General features: G+C 39.0%; 1 long non-coding RNA gene across 1 annotated transcript in view; it reads left to right on the top strand.

Annotated features, from left to right (window-relative positions):
* Positions 1-20,833, top strand: part of LOC135213815 (uncharacterized) — a 196,001-nt gene that overhangs the window by 173,743 nt on the left and 1,425 nt on the right. Inside the window, exon 2 of the long non-coding RNA XR_010314213.1 lies at positions 19,588-19,805. This is a non-coding gene — a long non-coding RNA (uncharacterized LOC135213815). The remainder of the gene's footprint in view (positions 1-19,587; positions 19,806-20,833) is intronic.

Below are 20,833 nucleotides of genomic sequence, written 5' to 3'. Positions count from 1 at the left end.
TAAGACCCTTTTATGTCACTCGTTTTGTGGTTTAATGCCACTCAAAAACCCAGTTTCCCACTGTGGCCACCAAATTAGGCTAGCTATACCTACTATTAATTTGATGACACTGTCGGAAACATTCGAAGCCCATATATTATAACTTGGACAAATTACATTTTCAGGTCCTGAATGCATATAATTTCATCTAAAATGGACAAATTATTTGAATTCAATGCAGGTAAACGGCCGAACGGCGATATAGCGGCCACCTTCTAGAAAAAATATTTTTACCCCGTTCAATGACCCGGGATAAACATCGGTCAAGAGCTACTGTCCGTCGAGGCCAAGGTCGAGACAACACCTCGAGACCTCTACTTTCCTCTCGAAGTAGGCGTTTTCTCCCAAGTCACAAATTAATGCCATATTTTCCGATTAAACAGAGGTTAATGAAAGTCTAGCCATTTACCTCCATGACGCTTTCGAAATTTGATAAATCTAGCAAATCGCTCCGCGGTGGGTATTTCTTTGGAATTTGCAGTTTCCTATAGTGTTTTAGTTGTTTATTAAGAATTTACTGTTATTTTTGGGGTCGACTGTAATTAACACCCAGGGCAAGTAATAAACACGGTGAAATACATTTGACGGCCCAATCCCTAGTGGCTGTCGTATTCGCGGGAACGTTCCTTGCAGTCCGTGCGGCGTGCGGAGATATTGCCTAGAATTACCACAACTCCCAGTTTCTCGTGCTAAATCCGCAAAACATTTTTAGTACCAATAGACGCTGCATGGTTACACTTTCTTTACAACTGTTGTTGTTTGAGATTAAGCTGGCCTTTCGTCAGCACGGGGTCTTGATCATAGAACAGCCCGTAGGTCATTTTGAAATTTTGTAGGTGAAAGGGTGAGATTTTTATGATATGTGACGAGCCTTTTATTGTGTTCATATGAATATGCATGTGAAATGATATGCATGTAAAACGTAAAATGAAAGGTTAACGGGCGTGGTTACAAACCCCTTTGAGCACAAGGCAGCCATCAGTAAGAGAGAAAGATCGATACATAGCAGCGGATACTGGCGAGACAGAGATGGCCAGTAAGAAAATAGAAATAATTATCGTTGGAGAAAAATATAAAAAAGCAAAAAAAAAAAAAAGCATTTTTCATTAACTAGAGGAAAGTAAAGGAGCGCCGATCGTTAGTGGTACAGAACGATGCAGGAAAAAGGAAAATATAATTTTTAGAAACGGCAACACAAGTTGGTAACAGCTTAAGTGGTAGTCTGAGTGATAGTTGAAAAATTTCGGTAGTTAGACGCATAGGCGTAACTAAATCTATATATATATATATTATATATATATATAATATATATATATATATATATATATATATATATAATGTGTGTGTGTGGTGTGTGTGTGTATACATATATAACATATGTATATACACGTGTGTTTGTGCGTGTTTTTTTAAGTTTTCATGTTCTAGTCTGTTTTAATTTCCAAATTTTACATTATCCAAGGATATTTTGGCCATAAATTATTTTCTATCAAGAATTTGATTACATTTCTTTCACACTTAACGTTTGGAAAATGAATACTTATATACTCCTGAGATAAAGAAAGAAAATTTATTTCTTACAGTTAATACATATAAAACTCCACTTACTTTCGTATGGAAAAACCAGCCAAACTACTTGATGTATAAAATTTTAAAATAATAATAATAATAAAATAATAAGACAGAATTTTATTACATTTCTTTCACACTTAACGTTTGGAAAAGGAATAAGTTTGCTTCTGAGATAAAAAAAAAATTATTTATTTCTTACAGTTAATACATATAGTATAACTCCACTTATCTTCGTATGGAAAAACCAGCCAAACTTCTTGATGTATAAAACTTTAACATTAATAATACTAATAATAATAATGATGATGATAATAAAATTATTATTATTATTATTTTTATTTTTATATTTTTATATTTTTATTGTTATTGTATTTGTATTTGTATTTGTTGTTGTTGTTATATGAAAATTAAGCTTAGGCTTTTACTACAAGCTTCATGAACTCAAAATGGCGGCGGGGGGGGGGGGGGGGGGAGCGGGCCACCAGTTACCAGTTTCAAATGGGAGGCACTTGCTCCCTTTAGTTATGCCTATGGTTAGACGTTTAGGGGCCGAAAAATGGAGCAAAGAAGGTTGTTTAGTAGTAGAAAAAGTGGACAGTTGCTAACAACTAATTAATCGTCTGGGGTTGGAAAACGATATATTACTCCGAGGAGGGCGTCTGGGAGCCCCATCGTATCTTCTGGCGTCGTTGAAGAGGTCATTTATGAATCTATTGTGCGCCGTTGTACTGCTTATACTTCCTTCTCTAACAGCTTTCACTATGTATTCTCGCAGCTCTTTAAAGGTGAGAAGGACTTTATCTACTTTGTTAACTCCAACGAGAAGTCTCAGTCAGAGTGGATCGTTCAGAACACTGGGACAATTCTTCGGCTTGCGTACCTCCTTCTGTCCATAGGACTGGCAGTTCTTCTGTCTGGGTCCTGCTTCGACACGCAAAACAGGAACTGCTGGCTGTGTAGGGTTTGGGGAATGATCTGAGGGAGCGGAGGTTAGAGTTGGCTTAGGGGTCAGAGGAATGTTTTTAGGGGTTGAAGGAGGTTGGGGAGCAGGAATGTAGCGGTAAGGTCTTGCTGGTGGAGGAGGGATGCCCTTCATCCTGCACAAGTTGTCTTAAAGGATTATCCGTGAATTGTTTTATCTGTGACACAGAGTTAAGATTTTTTACTTTGTTAATTGTTCATCTAGTTTTTTCCTCAGTCTTTATTTTTGTCTGCATTATTTAAATCCTCTTCCATAATGTTAAGCAGAGCTTTCTTCTTCTCCTGCACTTTCTGAAGGCCTTAATCGTCAAGGGAGGGCGGGTCCACCTACTGGGTGCCAAGAGACGGCGGTCTTTTCGATGCCATCGTTGTTTTAGTCAGAAGATCTTTGAAAGCCTTATGAGACTGCCGAAAACACAAAAGCATTAAAGAGTCGTATATAATAACTCGAAAATTATTACGCAAAAATACTTTAAAACAATGTGAAACGATGTTGTTCGAACTGCGGCCTAGGAAACCGAGTGAATTTTCGGGAAAGAAGAAGAAGAGTGCGCTTCATAATATTTAAATAGTTAAACACCAGAATAAGGTTATGGATTGCATAAATTTATTACGTATTCATGATATTAATTTGAAAATATTCGTTGTTGAAAAAGTAACCAGATTCCTGGGAAAAATTTCAACTGTTTTGCTGCTGATTTACGTGGTCTAACCCATTATTCCTCCAAGGGTCTAACTCATTTGCACTATACAGTATTCCTACGCTGCAATGAACAACGGTAGCAGAAAATAGTACCAGCTCGCATCCCGTACCTAAGCTGGCATCGTGTCGTAACTTCGGGTCACCATTGTATGTCTGACTATTATGAATAGAGTCGTAAGATCGGATTGTCATAGGTAAGTTGCATTGTAACCCAGGAACTGCCTGTAATATATGCACTGAAGTAACAAGAAAATGAAAACACAATGACCACATTTCATGTACTAATATGACAATTTTATAAAGACAATTTGTATTTTTCTTAGCTACAAACCTGAGGTCTTAACAATAGGATAATTTTATAGCACATAGCTGGATCCAGTTAAATCACAGATGAAAAGCAAGGAATTTGGGGAGATCTGGCAAAGTTACATTTTCTGTGAAGTACATAAAGTATATACATTTTTTGTACCTGAATGCAAACATCACCATTAGGTAAGAGTATCCCTTAGTATGAGCAGGAACAGTAGTTAATACTTAGTAACAACATATAGTAGTTAACTAAAGGGAGACCTAGGCTGAATGTAGGCGAGTTCTCCACTCGCCTGCCATCGTTAAAGATTAAACACATTTTCTTTGGCTGCAGTCGAGTTAAGATGTCTTGCTGTGCTCTGACTGACCATCAAGTTGGAGTTTTCTCAGTGCTTGTATTTTTTTTAATCTATGGATTTGAATAAGAAAAGTAAACAATGAAAGGCATTTGGGGGCTTTATGCTCTTGGTGCTAATGCAACCAGGTTTTCTATTCTGCATTGGTGCTAGGAGTGCTAGGAGTCCTGGCTGGTTTTCTTTACAGTGGAAAGGTTTAGCCGCAGTGGAGGAAGGCTGAAAGATGTTTGTTGGTTTCTTCTTGGGTATTAATCTCTCCTGTATCCAGATTACAATAGTACATCCAAGGCCCTGATGGATAATGGAAACTATCAAATATCATAAAAACTTGGAGTATAGTTGCCATGAAGTTATTCGTTTTAAGATTTTAGCACACTTTTTATGTATTTGCTCTACTGGAATCCAAATATTGACAAATCTATGCATTATACGACTGTCTCTTGGCATACTTTGGCACAGTCACAGGATTCAAAAGTTAAGAGTGGAGACTGCAATGCAAAGCACAGAGTGGGTTAATTCCCCCGAGAGCAGCACTTTTAGAGGGAATGAGCGCATCCGATACTCCTCTCGTATTCCCTCTACTTCCTTGAGCTACAAGAGAAGTACAGTAGTGCCTCAGGATACGAAATTAATCCATTCCGAAGCGGCCTTCGTAACCTGATTTTTTTTGTTTTTGTATCTTGAACCACGTTTTACATGTGAATTGCCTAATTCGTTCCAAGCCCTACAAAAACACCACAGTAAATTTTATAATAAAGCTAAATTGACCAATAAACAATGAAATACAACAATTTGGACCTTTAAATACCTAACATAACCTATACTATACCTGTAAATAAAGTGTATTAGTGTACACTCGACAAGAAAACTGAAGATACAGTTTTCATTAGCTTTCGTTCATCCAATTTCCCATTTGTTTTTACTGAAAAGACATAATATTGCTAAATTTACTCTAGAATATGAAAATATACTGCAAATTATATCATATAAGTTAAAACTGCAAAACAAAACCGTTCAGATACTTAAAAACACGATATATGTCCGAAGTAATTGGAATTTCTCAGATGGATTCGTTCATAGAGATCTGGTAGATAGAATGTGAATTTCTGATTTTAGTACTATGCATCATGACGACAATATTTACTCGTTTTGCTTCATGAACGGGGATATATTGCATCATCGTAAGTGGTGAATGCAATTATTTAAGTTTCTACAAACTTATGTTTGTATTCCAAAGCGATTAAAGTTAGCTGACGTCAATGGCAGTCAATGTTGCGATGGCTAAGGTAGGTTGAACAAATCTAGTTGCATCCGCAAGAGCGTTTTCTATTATGTGAAGAGGAGCCCTAGAACCACAGATATAAAAGCCTAGATGCCGCATCGGCCGCTAGCTGAATAGGCTGGCGCACGTCATCAGGTCCGCCATCTTGGCGCGGTAATTCAAACAATGCAGCAGGCTGCAGTATATGACGTTTTTTCGCCACTATTCGCTTAATATTGCACGGATTTTCTTGTCTGATGGCTCGTTACAAAGCTTACATAATTCCCTACAAGGATCTAATAAAATAAAGTTGTTCCTTATTGTTTGAAAGTTAACTTACTATGACTTTGTTTTAGCAGGTAGGGGGAAGGGGGCTAGTTGTACACAAATGTTAATATTTACCCATAACTATTGCTGTAAACAATAATTTGAAATGCTGTGACAAGACAGCCTACGAAAAAAATGGTTAAAACAATATTGTTTAAGGGCCATTAGGTCAATAGGGTAAATCGTGTATGTTGGACACTAATTTGAAGTTTCTCGATTTCTTTCACTGCATTATAGCTATGTAATATTAAAGTGTTAATCTGGTCCTTGTAATAAGAACTAAATGGCCAAGCAAGGCACATAATGAGTTTTTGTTGATGTTTTGATATAGCCTGCTAATTTGATATCAATGCATATAGATTATCATGACAATGTAGTATCATTAAACTGTTGGAAACAGCAATGAAAAAAACTTGTTTAAACTGCTGGGAATATTTATAAATAAATGTACAGATGTACAATATATGTTATATATACATTCAATGTAAGAACAAATATCATGAAAATAAATCATTGTGCAATACATTTTGAGAGTTGTTACTTCAAAGTATAGGCTTAATGACCCATAAGGCCACCCATAGCTTTAAATTTACATGTGTGACCAAACCAATGAACAGTTAGCTGAAAAAAAATTAGACTGGCCTTATGATTGTGACCTAGGCTGAAAGGCTCGGTTGGGAGGGGGGGAGGGGGGGGGGGGTTACTATGACCGGGTATACAGGGTTGCTCGTCAGGATTGGCTCATTTTGGCAATTTTGTTCTATAGATGGGTCCCCTTCTGGAAGGGTAGAAGTATAGAGATGGCCCAGGCCCTTATCCCAAATAAGGTATAATAATTTGGGTCCTTGACAACACAGGTCTAGAGATGAGCTATATTGAACTGTTAATGCTTGCCATAATGATATATCCTAGTCTGAGCAAATTAAAGGTAATTTTGTGAAAAATTTAAGTTCTATATAATTATTTCACCATATAAAATTAGGTCTAGAGATAGGTCACTTTTGCCACTAGACGAAGTCTCTTGATGCCCCCTAAATTTTCCAAAGCCAGGTCTAGAGGTCAGAATTCACTGAGGAGAACCCCGTTCCAAAAAATTGGAAGAACCTCCCCCCCCCCACGCCCCCCAGGCTCAAAGGAGCAGGCAGAGATGCAAAGGCTAGATAACACAGAAATCCTAGTTATTCTAGGGCCTACTGTAGTTTATTTTCGGCTCAACCCTACAGTTTTATGATTGTAGGCCTGTGCCAAAAATTATATTGGGGGATTTTTTAACAGAGCACTTCGAGAGACAAAGATTTTACTTAAGATGCACAGATCCATAGCTGTAGGCCTACTTTAGTAATCTGTCTTATCACAGTATTTCAAATTATTGTTTACAGCAATAGTTATGGGTAAATATTAACATTTGTGTACCACTAGGCCCCCTTCCCCCTACCTGCTAAAACAAAGTCATTGCAAGTTAACTTTCAAACAATAAGGAACAACTTTATTTTATTAGATCCTTGTAGGGAATTATGTAAGCTTTGTAACGAGCCATCAGACAAGAAAATCCGTGCAATATTAAGCGAATAGTGGCGAAAAAACGTCATATACTGCAGCCTGCTGCATTGTTTGAATTACCGCGCCAAGATGGCGGACCTGATGACGTGTGTCCGGCCGGTCGATGCGGCATCTAGGCTTTTATATCTATGCCTAGAACTTCGAGCGGGAAAGCGCAAGTCACTGGCTAACGTAACGGATTTCACACTTTGATTACTTTGACGTTGACATGGATTGAATGCTAGTTGCTGTTTACAAAGCTACTGTATTTAAACATAAATCTTAATCAAGGTTAAAGTATTATGTCTGCTCAAAGATTTTCTGGCTATATGCTCCCATTACAAAGCAGTTCGTAGTAGCCTACAGCCCTACACGACCGCATTTCTTTGCCGCGAGGCTGAAAGATCTCCCACGATATAAAACTTTGATTGCCTGTGCAATACATATCGAGTTATTTGTGGTAATAAATATTTTTACTTAACACAGCTTTTTTCGTGAATGATTTGTGGATGAAACCCGATTTTCAAAAGTAGACTATATAAGCGGCCCACAAACGCTCAAATTTTTGGTCAAATTTTTTTATGTCAAATTATTTGACGGTTTGACGTTCGCCCTACACGCTCAAACTTCTCATCAAATGTTCATTTTGCTCCCGAGTGTCATCATCATGGATGCATCTACAGCGTTGGCTCTTGGCTTAGCGTTGAAGAGCACACATACGAAAGAGACGAAAGTGGGCCCAGCAATGGTATTTGTGTCGTGAACGATTTGGTCATGCTCCTTTATTAAATGAACTGAGAATTAGTGAACCTGATGTTTTCAAGAACTTATTTTTTAAAATTCTTTTCGGAAGCTCGTCCGCAGTGAGTTTATTTTCTTCTTCAGCTCCTCCTTCGTCCCTTCCGGATAATAATCACGGAATTTCTTCTGTAGAAGAGTCTCATATGCGTTATCTTTTTTATTTCTGTCGCTATAACAGTCACTTTTAATGTTCCAAAGTTGTGGTAAACTCCTATAAACATCAATAAGCTCAAGAAGAAATTTCTTTTCATATTTTGTTGGAGCCATGATGATGATGAGCCGCGCACGTCTTTCTCAGATTATGTCTAATCACTAACTAATTTGCGCAAATTATTGCTAGGTTCCACACACGCACAAATTATTTGACGTTGGCTCCAAAAATATCTACTGAAATCAGATCAGTAAAAAATTTGACATCAAACCTTTTAGGCCATCAAATTACGCCACACACGATCAAATTCATGTCAAATAATTTGACATAAAAAAAGTGGACCCAAAATTTGAGCGTGTGGGGGCCGCTTTAAAGCAAGAATGACCGCACCCTGTGTCTAAAATTTTCCGTCTTTTTACAATATTTGAATGCTACATACGGCAACTGTCGAATGTAATCAAGATTAGGGTATGAATTTCTTAGAGAATTAACTTGATTATTATGAACCTTCAAATTTTATCTAGCATAGTGCAGCACGATCTTGGCAGTCATATCATATCGCGCCAGCATAGGCCTATCGATATACTTTATTATATTTTCTTCTGCCTTTCCCCGTCACAAGTCCGCCACCAGTTCTATAATTTCTCTCTCTCTCTCTCTCTCTCTCTCTCTCTCTCCACTTCTAAAACACACTTTAAAAATATATATATTACCACTCAAGCTCCGAAAGAAAATATAATGAAATTAAGTAGTTATAAATAGGCCTAAGCTTTCACATGAACAGATTTTGCTTCTCTCTCTCTCTCTCTCTCTCTCTCTCTCTCTCTCTCTCTCTCTCTCTCTCTCTCTCTCCTTTTAAAACACATTTGCACTCAATATCTCAAAGTAAATATAATGAATTAGTATTCCCAAAAGATAGGCCTATGCTTACGCTCTCTCTCTCCTCCTCCTCTCTTCCAAGTTTCTTCTCTCTCTCTCTCTCTCTCTCTCTCTCTCTCTCTCTCTCTCTCTCTCTCTCTCTCCACTTTTGAAACATTTGAAAAAATACTATTACTTAATCTCTCAAAGTAAACATAATGAATTAAATATCTCTATCGATAGGTCTATGCTTGCGCGCTCTCTCTCTCTATCGTCATATTATTTCATTCTTTATTGTATTGTTCCTCACGATTTCCACAAGTACTGCCCAAATTTTAATATCCTTTCTCTCATTGTTTAAGATCCGTCTTTAATTACGTATGAATTTTACATCAGTTTGGTGTCAAACATTACTCATAAATAAGGTTTCACAGTAGGTTTTAAAAAATGATGATCGATATTCTACCCTGAGCTGACGTTACCAAACCAATATTTACGAATAATATAGAGCCTTTTTCTACATTCAAGTATAAATGATTATAGGACCTCAACAGTATCTTTATGGTGCAAAGTTGATGAAAATCTAGAAAGCAACAAACGCTATGATTTTGAAGCTCCGGCCCCCTTCAAGAGTTGCCAGGTGTGGCATTATTGAACAATATATGTCCGAAGATTTAAAAAAACTGTATCTTAACTTTCCTTGCCGAGTGTACATGGTACAAGAAATACTGTACGTACATGTACAGTTGGACACAGGTTTCCATGGCACGCCTTCTTGAGGGACTTCGAAAAATGATATGGTAACAGTGTTTACTGACGGGGATGGGTGGAGGACTCTTCCTCTTTTAGCAAGAGTTCCACCAATAAGTTCTGGAATTCTTTCAGTGGGAGGAGTCATAGGTATGGTTGGAGAAAGACACGCACACACACACACACACGGAGTAAAAAAAAAAAAAAAAAATCTGAGCAGGTTATATCGCTGTAACTAACATTACTGTCTCACTTTTAATATAAGTTTGTTTATTAACCCTTAAACGCCGAAGCGGTAAATAAAAAAATGACTCCCGTGTGCCGGAGGGGTTTGAGAGTGAGCGCGTAAGCTGAAAAAATATTTTTTTCAAAAAATCACAGCGCGCTTAGTTTTCAAGATTAAGAGTTCATTTTTGGCTCCTTTTTTTGTCATTGCTTGAAGTTTAGTATGCAACCATCAGAAATGAAAAAAATTATCATTATCATATATAAATAATGCGATATATGATAGCTCAAAAACGAAATTTCATATATAATTGTATTCAAATCGCGCTGTGCGCCAAACGGTTAGAGGTAACAAGTTACTTTTTTTTTCGTTGTAATGTGCACTAAATTGCAATCATTTTGATATATAACACATTGTAAAACGATAAAAGCAACACAGAGAAAATATGATCCCAAAATGATGCATGAATTCGTAGCGCGTGGATGTAAAAAAATAATTTTTTAAGAAATTCACTATAAATCGAAATATTGTTATAGAGACTTGCAATTTGTTTCAAAATGAAAGAAAATGATTGAATATTACGATACTGTAAGAGTTTTAGCTTAAAAATGCAGTTTTTGACCATTTCGAACGAGTTAAAGTTGACCAAATGTCGAATTTTTGTTTAAAATTTTTTTTTATATGCAAATATAAAAAAAATGGGAAATGCTACAACCTTCCAATATTTTTTGTTATATTGTGCATGTTTTTGCGCACATTTTCATATATAAAACTCTAAAAAAAGCGTAATATGAAAAGGCTCAAATATTAGGAGAATGTGACCTACGCGTTTCCGAGATTTTCGGCCGAGAATCGGCGCGCGGACGGAATAAAAATATTTTTTTCAAACATTCACCATAAATCGAGATATTGTTCTAGAGACTTGCAATATGTTTTAAATTGAAGATAAATGATTGAATATTACTAGACTGTAAGATTTTTATGTTACAAATGCGTTTATTTACCATTTCGGTTGAGTCAAAGTTGACCGATCGTAGTTTTTTTCGTACTTATCGTACTTTATATGCAAATATTTCAAAAATAATAAATGCTACAACCTTCCAATATTTTTGGTTATATTTTGCACGTTTTTGCGCACATTTCCATATATAAACCTCTAAAAAAAGCGTAATATGAAAAGGCTCAAATATTAGGAGAATGTGACCTACGCGTTTCCGAGATTTTCGGCCGAGAATCGGCGCGCGGACGGAATAAAAATATTTTTTTCAAATATTCACCATAAATCGAGATATTGTTCTAGAGACTTGCAATATGTTTTAAAATGAAGATAAATGATTGAATATGACTAGACTGTAAGATCTTTATGTTATAAATGCGTTTTTTGACCTTTTCGATTGAGTCAAAGTTGACCGATTGTAGTTTTTTTTGTACTTATCGTACTTTATATGCAAATATTTCAAAAATGATAAATGCTACAACCTTCCAATATTTTTTGGTATATTGTGCATGTTTTTGCGCACATTTCCATATATAAACCTTTAAAAAAAAGCGTAATATGAAAAGGCTCAAATATTAGGAGAATGTGACCTACGCGTTTCGGAGATTTTCGGCCGAGAATCGGCGCGCGGAGGGGAAAAAAATATTTTTGTCAAAAATTCACCATAAATCGAGATATTGTTCTAGAGACTTGCAATTTGTTTTAAAATGAAGATAAATGATTGAATATTACTAGACTGTAAGATCTTTATGTTATAAATGCGTTTTTTGACCTTTTCGGTTGAGTCAAAGTTGACCGATCGTAGTTTTTTTCGTACTTATCGTACTTTATATGCAAATATTTCAAAAATAAGAAATGCTACAACCTTCCAATATTTTTTTGTTATATTGTGCATGTTTTTGCGCACATTTCCATATATAAAACTATAAAATAAGCGTAATATGAAAAGGCACAAATATTAGGAGAATGTGACCTACGCGTTTCGGAGATTTTCGGCCGAGAATCGGCGCGCGGAGGGAATAAAAATATTTTTGTCAAATATTCACCATAAATCGAGATATTGTTCTAGAGACTTGCAATTTGTTTTAAAGTGAAGGTAAATGATTGAATATTACTAGACTGTAAGTAATTTGGTTTACCCCCCACCCCAAAAAAAATATTTTATAATATATATATATATATATATATATATATATATATATATATATATATATATATATATATAATATTTTTTTTTTATACGTAAAAATATATATGTTACATTCTTCGATTCTGGTACCAATACATAAATAAAAGGAATGCAGGTGACACTTTCTTTTCGCATACAATGAAATGTCTTATATTATTTTATCATGCACACATTCAGATATATAAAAAATTGTAATAAATATAAAACTAAATATAAAATAAATGCAGAATACTCACTCGTAATCCTGACTCTTCGTTCTATTCTTGTTTTCTCCCTCCTCCATTGAAGAGTCTTGCATTTTTTTCCACTCGACATGACGAGGTACAGGTGTGAAGGAGGGAGACGCGCGCCCTTACTGCTGATGGACCCGGCGGCCCCGTGCGCCCTCCGCTGTCGGTTTAGGGGGCGCGCTCCAATACATGACCTTAGTGTGGTACTTTCGGTCACACTCCCCTATCCTGCAAAGAGCACTTTGCAGAGACGACAGAAGAACCGGGTGTCTCTCCTTCTGCCATTCATATGGCACACCCGGCACCGTTTCTGCCTTCGCCCTTCTAAGGCCTCCAGTAGTGTTCCCCTGGCTGCAGCCGACACGCAGGGTCCACTACCCGACGAGAAGCGGTGATGGCGGGGCCGGCAGCAAGAGGGGCGTCGTCAGCAGGGGCGGCGCAGCAGCAAGGCGCGGCAGCAGGGGCGTCGTCAGTAGGGGCGTCGTCAGCAGGGGCGTACGGTCCAGCAGGGGCCGGGCCGGCAGGCAGGGGCAGGGGCGGCCGCAGGGGCGGGCAGCAGGTCGAGGGAAGTTGGCCCTCCTATCTGCCCTTTCCTCTAGGGGCAGATCTGCAGCTCGGGGCAGGGGGTGTCAGTTATGGAAGGCCACTCATCGGGATCGAAGTTGATGAGGGCATTCCTGGCTACCTCTAGGAACTGTATGTGGGTCAACCTCGGAAGATTGTCACCGCGGTACCCACAGTACAGTATGTAGGCATTTTGGAGGGCCAACTGAAGGATGTATTTGAGGAGCTTCTATGTCCACCTTCTGGTTCTCCTGGCGAAGGATAGTACTGGATGAGCTGATCAAAGAGATCAACTCCTCCCATGTGCCTGTTGTAGTGCCCAATGACAGTAGGCCGCTCGGTACGAAACTCCTCAAACATCAACTCGGCCCTATCGACGTGTCTTCTTCCAACGCTGTACGATCTCTTCTTGGATGGTTCATGACTCGTCGTAATCATGGGGACGAGTCGGACACCCTTCCAACAGATGACGAAGACAGCGCCTTCCGCCGCCACTCTGTCTCTCCTCTTGCCAGGTGTTGCGGATGACTAGCGAACCTCTTGAGGACATTCGGCCCCACGCACCAACCGAAGGGTACCACTGACAGGAACACCTGCTTCATACAGTTCCTGGGCCAGGGATACGAGTTTATAATAATTATCCATAAACAGGTGATATCCCTGGTTACGGAAACGTCCCACAAGGTTGAATACAGTGTCACGCAGCGTGGAGAAGACCCCGGTATACACTGAAAAGTCCACAACGTATCCAGTGTTGGCCTCGGTAATGAGAAAGAATTTCACACCATATTTCTTTGGCTTCTTGGGGTTATACACTTTTATACTAAGACGTCCTTTGTAAGGCATCATCCCCTCATCCAAAGACAGGTTCTTTCCAGGAATCACGAGAATTACTACACCGCTCACGGATATATCCAATCCAACACTGTACGCACTAAAATGAGGCGATCACTGTTATTCCGGGGTATGGCCCTTCGGTTGAAGGCGTTGAAGTACCTGTCCAACGCCAGGAAATTATCACGGGACATAACGCCAGGCACATTCGGCATACATAAAAAATAATTTCTCCTCCAATATTGCCTGACGTCGACAGCAGGTGTCATACCAAAATAAATGTGGAGCCCCAAAAATGCGCCATGTCAATGAGGTTGCAACCCCGCCAGTAATACGACAAGGTCGTCCTCAGCTCATACCGGCAGTACCGAGCGTAGGTCCACCGTCTCGTGTACCAGGTATTCCAGCAATTCCCGAGTCAGGAAAAGCTGGATGAACCCCAAAACAGTCAGGGGTACTGGTACGGTCATCCCAGGGGTTTGCCGGTGAAGGGGTGCATGTTAGGAGGAGGGGTGGGGTCCTCCGTCCACCCCTCGTCACTCTCCGACGACCGACTTTCACCTTGGCTGGCGCGACGAGCCGACCTTCTACGTGCCCGTGCGCGTGCGGGCACGATGCACACTACCCCCCCCCCCCCCCCGTTGGCCCATCCCCCTCACTTAGGCCCTCACTTTCTGTATCGTCCTCTGCGATAAAACTTGAGCCCGTATCCCCACCCTCCCCCTCCTCAGATTCCCTCTCGTAAGCACTGAACCCACTGAATTCGAGCTCACTTTCGGGATGTGAGCCTCGAACGGACATTGGGGGCAAATATTCATCCTCACTTTCATCGGGACTGATGTCCTCAATCAACTTCGATGACGCCATCCGCCATCAAAATGAGGACTTGCGACATGTTTCCTTCCCGATCAAGCTCCGAAAGATATTCGTCTATGTCCCTTGGTTGGAGGCCTCCCAAATGCCTACGAATGCCCCTAAGGACGCTCACATGCTTCCTAGGGGTAACCAAAGGCATACGATGTGTTCCCGAAACACTTTCAGCCACACGTGGCCGCACAGAACGGCCTTGAGGCGCGGGGTCATGCTGGGTGCTTGGCCCCTCGCCAGCATCCAGGTCCAAAACTCGCCTTACACGATCCCTTCCGACGGGTAAAACGCGCCTTTCACGGTTCACACGTCGTTGAGACATATCTACGAATGTCCTGTAGCAATACAAATGCTCAAAGTCTCGCACAAGTCCAGAAAAACACGCTTTTCACGAAAGATCGCTCTCGGTGGTGCGCTACTGATGCTGGCTGGAGCGAGAAGAAGGGATATCGCGCATGCGCACCTGGGTCACGCTTCAAAACAAAACAAGGCCTTGATCCGTGAACTCCCAGCATCCCCCAAGGCGCGTGATTCAAAAGTTTTAGGCTGGTAGGCCTATAAGTATTTTTCCGCGAATTTTAAAAAAAACTTTCGTATGTCGACGTAAAATACGTCCAGTCGGCACCCGACAGACAATTTATCTCGACGTAAAATACGTCCAGTCGGCGTTTAAGGGTTAAGATTCCATTTAACTTTCGTCTAAGGCGTTATCTTACCACCGTGTCTGTTATTTATATATCGGTCATATTCATTACTTAATACTAAAAATTGATCAAAATTTTAGTTATGATGTTCGTGATTCTCTCCAATACCAATATAAGATATTTTAACCTTGTCACGTGAGCCAACTTTATAGTATCGGTTGCAGTGCGTTTCCTACCAATAATATAATAGGAAGCTATAAAGAGAAGCACAGCAGCACTTCATTGAACATACCCAAAACTCTGTGAACGTGTTGCAAGTTCAAGACACCTTAGCTCCTCTCTCTCTCTTTCTCTCCCATATTAGCTAATTTAGTGACATGTCATCTAGAAATACGGCCTTATGCCGGCACGAGTCTTTCCTGTAATACGGTCGGTAAGCGTCATTAGGTAGCTATGAGAGGGAGTAGAAGGCCCAGTGTGGACATCCGTACTCTGACCACCTGACAGATGCTGATAAGTTGGCGATTAATTTTGACAGTGATAAGTTTACTCTGCTTCCAAGAAAGGGTTTTGATTACTAATAAATTGACTTTTTGCTTACCCGGGGAGTAAGCCTACAAACTACTTCGTTATTGCTGTTCTTAATGGGGGATAGGAAAGGTCTACAGAAGAGCCTAATAAGGTCTGAAAAATGTGTCTCGTGTTGAATTAAAGATACAGGAAATTAAAGATAGGATATTATTGATTTATCTATTAGAATGAAAATGTAAAAAATAAATAATGTGCATTTTAAACAATACAGGAAAATTATTTCTTATAAAATATAGCGTATTTAATTTTCATTGGTGAAACACGGATATATTTGACCGAAGATTTCAGAACGTTTTAATTTACGTTACGTTAGGAATATAATGTTTACAACTTCTACGTGTAGGGAATATCTTGCACGCCTCCCGAGTAAGCTGGAGGTCGGATCACGCCTTGTTAAGAAAAGGTATTCGATGAACACTGTCCATATTTTGTCCTCTAGGAAAGCTCAAATGTATTTTCTTCTTTTCTAAAAACGCTTATCTACGGTGGAGAAAAACAACTAAACCAGTGAGTTCTATTGAGGAAAATGAAATTAAATCAATAATTTCAGGAGAGAACATTTAATTAAAGTAATAACTTTAGTAAAGAAAAATATAATAAAAAATAGCTTTAGTGGAGAAAAATATCCTCAAGCCAACATCTTTAAAAGAGAAAGTCTAAACTAAACCAATTACTGAATCATATGAAACCATCGATTGGGGAAAATGATTTGACTCTACCAAGACCTTGAGAAGGGGAAAACAACATTCAACAAATATATTCCGCGGAAGGATATTACAACTCATTAAATCTATTTACTTGAACTCCTTGAAACCCGCTAATTACAACCTACTTTGTTGTTGTTATTCTTGCTGTTGTTGTTCTTGTTGTTGTCTGAAAAAGGTGTTTCGCGTTGAGTGAAAGACACAGGTATTTTAGGATAGGATATTTATGATTTATTTATTAGAATGAAAATGTAAGAAATAGATAACGTGCATGTTTAACAGTACGGAAATCATTATTTCTAATAAAATAAAGCGTATTTATTCAAATTTTCGTTGGCGAAACCGTAGATTTTAGCATGCGTCCCGAGTAAGCTGCAGGTTAGATCACGCCTTGTTAAATGGGTACATTCTTAAAACACATTAGTGCATATGATTGTCCTTATTATAGGCAAAACCTTTAAATCTATTAGCTTCAGTTAACGTCAGGTTCTTTCGAACCATTAAGGCTACCATCAATCACTGGTTAGATAAAGTTTCGCTAGAACTTTCCGTCTGTCTGTCTGTCTGTTTCAGTTAAAGAATTCAAGAGATTCCGCGGAGATGTGGAAAACTTTGATTAACTGTTGGGAATTTCATCCCCCTTTTTTTTAAATTGATGGTCAGATCTTGTGGTTTCATACGCTCACATCTCCAGCACAGCTCTTCACGGTGACTGATCGAGGAAACTTTTCAAAAGTCTGGTTTAATATTCTTCTTGTGTTCTTGTTGCTTTCCATCTTCTTCTTCTTCTTCTTCTTCTTCTTCTTCTTCTTCTTCTTCTTCTTCTTCTTCTTAAGACTTTGAGTTACGTTATCAGTTCTGTCACGCTTATTCGCTATATCTAGTTCACCAGGTGTCATCAAGAAAGCAGATGATAATATGAACGAGAAAGATATTTACGATTTAAAAATACACTTTTAAGTAAGAAAGCAGAGACCTAAGATACGACAAAGCAAAGCAGAACCATTGTTCTAATAAATTGCTTAGTGCTTCTGTTCCCTGACCAGTCTGGCTAACACGAATTAGCCTCAGCGAACATGAATGATCATGGTAAACGATCATTTCATACTGTTCAACGCGCCACTCCTCGCCCAAATAAGAAGTAGAATTTTTGCCCAAAACAGTTACCAACAGTGACTATAGCAGAAGATCTTGGCACATAGACTACTGCACAGTTTGGGTGGAGAAAACGGTTATTGGGTTAAGTTGAATTAGAATTTAGGCCAAAGGCCAAGCCCTGGGACCTATAAGGTCATTCAGCGCTGAAATGGAAATTGACAGAATAAAGTTTTAAAGGTGTAACAGGAGGAAAACCTCGCAGTTGCACTGTGAATCAAGTGTTAGGAGAGGGTGGAAAGTAAGATGAAGAAAGAGAATATGAAAGGAGGTACAGTAAAAGGAACGAAAGTGGTTGCTGCTAGGGGCCGAAGGCACACTGCAAAGAACCTTAAGTAATGCCTACAGTGCACCGCATAAGGTCCACTTATGGCACGAACCCCCTACGGGTGAAAACGGTTCTATGGTCATAGAAAAAATCCCAATGGCACCGAAGATGACTATACTACTATAGTAGAAGCGCAAATCTCTCATAAATGATAATAACTGTTATGCTATTACTCATGTTTGACTCTTATCATTCTGTTCGAGCTGATATTGAAAGTTAGTTACGAATTCTCACAAGAAAGAGCACTCTTAAGTCCCTCAACTGGTAGCATTTGTAACGTTGCAAATACGTGGCTGCAAGGGTATACTTGGTCGCTCAGGTAATTGCTTGATCCAAAATCATTTGATAGTAATTATATAGTAATAAAGGTCCAGTTATTGACAACCTCGCTTTTCTTCTTCTGTTGAAGTTAAGCATATCTTAGTTTTACCAGACCACTGAGCTGATTAACAGCTCTCCTAGGACGGGACCGATGGATTACATTTTTTTTACGTGGCTAGGAACCAATTGGTTACTTATCAACGGGATCAACAGCTTACTATGGGATCCGAACCACATTATATCGGGAAATTAATTTCTAATTACCAGAAATAAATCTTCAGTTTATCTATAGTAAAGTGATACATCTTGGAGAAGAACAATCTGAGACCGAAAGGGAATGCTTTTGAAATTAAGGGCTAAAGGAAAACAATAACACAAAGGATCTAAGCTAATTGTCATAGCCAGTTACGTTGCATTGTCTGTGCTACAAACAAACACACACACACAAATATATATATATATATTATATATATATATATATATATATATATATATATATATATATATATTCTCTATCAGATGCTCGCTGTCGCTCACATTTGCTAGTTCCCATAACCATACCCACATCTGTATCATACCCATATCCATACCATACCCATATCCGTACCATACCCATACCTACACTCATAACCATACCCATATCTGTCCCATACCCATAACTACGTATACCTCACCCATACCCATACTGATACCATTACCCATATCCATACCATACTCATACCCATGCCTGTACCGTACCCATACTGATACCATTACCTATATCCCTACCAAACCCATACCCATATGTGTACCATATCCATACCCATACCTGTACCATATCCATACCTATACCCGTACCCAAATCCAATCCAACCCATACTGATATTGATACCAATACCCATATCCATGCCATAACCATACCCATATCAGTACCATACCCATACCTATACCAATACCCATTCCCATATCCATTCCATACCCATACACATAACAGTACCATACCCATACCGGTACCAATACCCATATCCGTACCATACCAATACCCAGGTTCGAATCCCGGGAGTGGAAGAATTGATAAAATGCTTCACGAAAATAATTGTACTTCACTTGGTCCAATGACCAGACTAAGTGCATGAGACAGTCAAACAACTATGATAGTCTCAATCAGTTGGTAAAAAGGTGATGAGGTTGGCAACTTCATCCCAGAAGACTAACACTCCCAGGTATTTCACCTGAAGAATAAACATACTATAATAACTGCCATACTCAGTCTACTAATATAGATGTTACAAAGCTAAACCTTCTCCCTAGGTATTACGATGAAACTCCAGCTCGTTTCTGAGAGGATCGTCGTCCTGAGCTGGCTCGTGGCGGCGATGATCATCAGCTGGAGCTACAGTACGAACCTGATGTCCCTCTTGGCTGTGAGGTATGCCCCGAGACCCGTGCAAACGATCAGAGACCTGATTGACGACCACCACCTCATTGCCATTTTCCCTAGACGCACGGCTCTGAGCGATTACGTCCTGGTGAGTTCCAGCGATATGTTGATCATTACCGCGAGCCCTCGAAAACCAGGAGGGTGGAATACTGATATGCAGAACCTATACTCTGTTTTTTTCCATCTGTCCGTCTGCCTGTGGTGTTTGTGTATGGTAACACTGCGTCCGGGGCTTTAAATAGTTACGCTATGTGTAAGTTTGAGGTAAACAAAAGGATATCTGGGCGTACATTTGCAACTGAAAAGTGATTTGATAATTTACTGTATGCGAATTACACCGTTAATATTCGAAATAGGGTTATTATTAATGTTGAATGTAAGCTGAATGTAACTATATAAAGCCCGGGATGCAGTGTTACCATACGCAAACACCACAGGCGGATGGACAGATGGAAAAAAACAGAGTATAGTTAATGATTATATTTAGTGATAGAAAGTAGAAACATTTTGACTATCGTCCTAAATAGTTCAGTGATTACTTACTGGTTAGCTCCAGTGATGTTTTGATGATTACCACGAGTACTCGAGAACCAGGAGAGTGGAATAACTGAAAGGCGTAGCCTACGATGAGATTCAGGGCCTCTGTAACACGGTTTTTTCGCAATAACTTTTTATCTATGCATTTCGTAAATATAACGCTTTTTCAGAATACACATTATATCTACACATAAATTTTGACTGTATTCTGCATTACGCAGGTTGAATAAATTTGGCACTGACAATGTAAAAGTGACTTTTTTTTTTTTTTAAGACGGGCCAACTTACTCAGAGAAAAGGTTTCGAATGCACTCGTTACGTAACTTATGACATCATTTCTTCCCTCTTTCTCGATGGATGATTGGCTATACGTAACAAAGGCTATACCTCTGGCAACAATGACAAACAAATTTAAATACAAGCAAAGCAGTACACCTTTATGAACTCTGAACCTCTCCACTGATAATTGTTATAAAGAACAAACCAACAAAATATGTTAATAAATACAAAAACACTTCGATTATTAGTCTAACTCCCAAAATAAGTTTCCTAAGAAATTACAGTCTGCTTTATAGGTCA

The sequence above is a fragment of the Macrobrachium nipponense genome, chromosome 43 (assembly GCF_015104395.2).
Source record: "Macrobrachium nipponense isolate FS-2020 chromosome 43, ASM1510439v2, whole genome shotgun sequence".
Classification (NCBI taxonomy): domain Eukaryota; kingdom Metazoa; phylum Arthropoda; class Malacostraca; order Decapoda; family Palaemonidae; genus Macrobrachium; species Macrobrachium nipponense.
Note: the sequence above shows the minus strand (reverse complement) of the source record. Positions and strands in the feature narration are given on the sequence as shown.